The sequence below is a fragment of the Microtus ochrogaster genome, unplaced genomic scaffold (genome assembly GCF_000317375.1).
Source record: "Microtus ochrogaster isolate Prairie Vole_2 unplaced genomic scaffold, MicOch1.0 UNK71, whole genome shotgun sequence".
NCBI lineage: Eukaryota > Metazoa > Chordata > Mammalia > Rodentia > Cricetidae > Microtus > Microtus ochrogaster.
In genome coordinates, this window is record NW_004949169.1 from 1,112,718 (window position 1) to 1,113,814 (window position 1,097).

General features: G+C 40.5%; 1 non-coding gene across 1 annotated transcript; it reads right to left on the bottom strand.

Moving 5' to 3' along the window:
* Positions 1 to 120: 120 nt before the first annotated feature.
* Positions 121 to 252, bottom strand: LOC113455646. The gene has a single exon (XR_003376646.1). It is a non-coding gene; the product is annotated as a small nucleolar RNA SNORA41 (small nucleolar RNA).
* Between the last annotated feature and the right edge of the window lie 845 nt (positions 253 to 1,097).

The window sequence follows — 1,097 nt, forward strand, 5'->3', positions numbered from 1 at the left end:
TTTGTGTGTTTCCCTTCTTTGAGGTGTGCTGGTGAAGGGTCTCTAGATGTTTGAGTTATTGTGGTCATTGTTGGGCTCCTTGGTTTGTGATTTTCCTTCTATTACTTTCTGTAATTTTCCACCTGTCTGTCACGCGCATTCCTCTTTCTGTGTGGCTAAGAAAGAGGCATGAAATTGTGTAACAGTTTCTATCCCACAGAGGAATGCTACAACTGCCACCATAAGATCAGCTGCAGACCAGTAGCTGTGGACCATACAAATCTTCTAAAGGATAAAATGAGCTAGAACTACTCATACACATTATGCTAATGTTTATTTCTGGTTTTGAGACCGGGCTTCTCATGCAAGTGTGAGCACATGTTCTTGGTTCAGCAGTCTCCATATAAAATTCACAAGAATTGGTATACAGTTCTAATTGCACCACTGGAAAGTGGAGATATGTGTATAGGTGTATCCTTGGGGCCAACCAGCTCTGTCTATTCAACAAGTCTCAGGGATAACTAAAAAGCTGAATTTCAGAAATCTGACAAACACAAGAGGCTGTCCTCTGGCTCCACATGCACAGGCACACATGTGCACATATGCATACATGCATGCACAGGGACACACACCAGGATAATGTACTAGAAGAAACATTGTAGCAGGTATATGAAACATATATTTGTTTACAACTTTTATTGAGTGTATAATCATTTCAATGATGATAGTATATAATAATTTTATGTTTTGTGCCATTCTATTTCCTAGCTTTTTCCTGTGTAGTATTAAATATTGGATTCACATAATTTCTCTCTGTCCCTCTCTTGTTCCCTTGTTTAGTTCTTTCCAGTTTCTGTCCTTTTGAAATATCAGGGTAATGTTTGACTAATAAAATACATTAAGAAATACTCCTTTCTCCAATGTGGGTCTCTGTCTCTATCTCCATCCATCACCAGATGAAGGTTCTATGGTGATATGCAAGATATTCATCAGTGTGGCTATAGGATAAGGCCAGTCCAGGCACTCTCTCCTCAGCTGCCCAAGGAACAAGGTCCAAATGAGGAGCAGAAGGGAGAACATGAGCAAGGAAGTCAGGACTGCGAGGCAAGTGGTGTGCC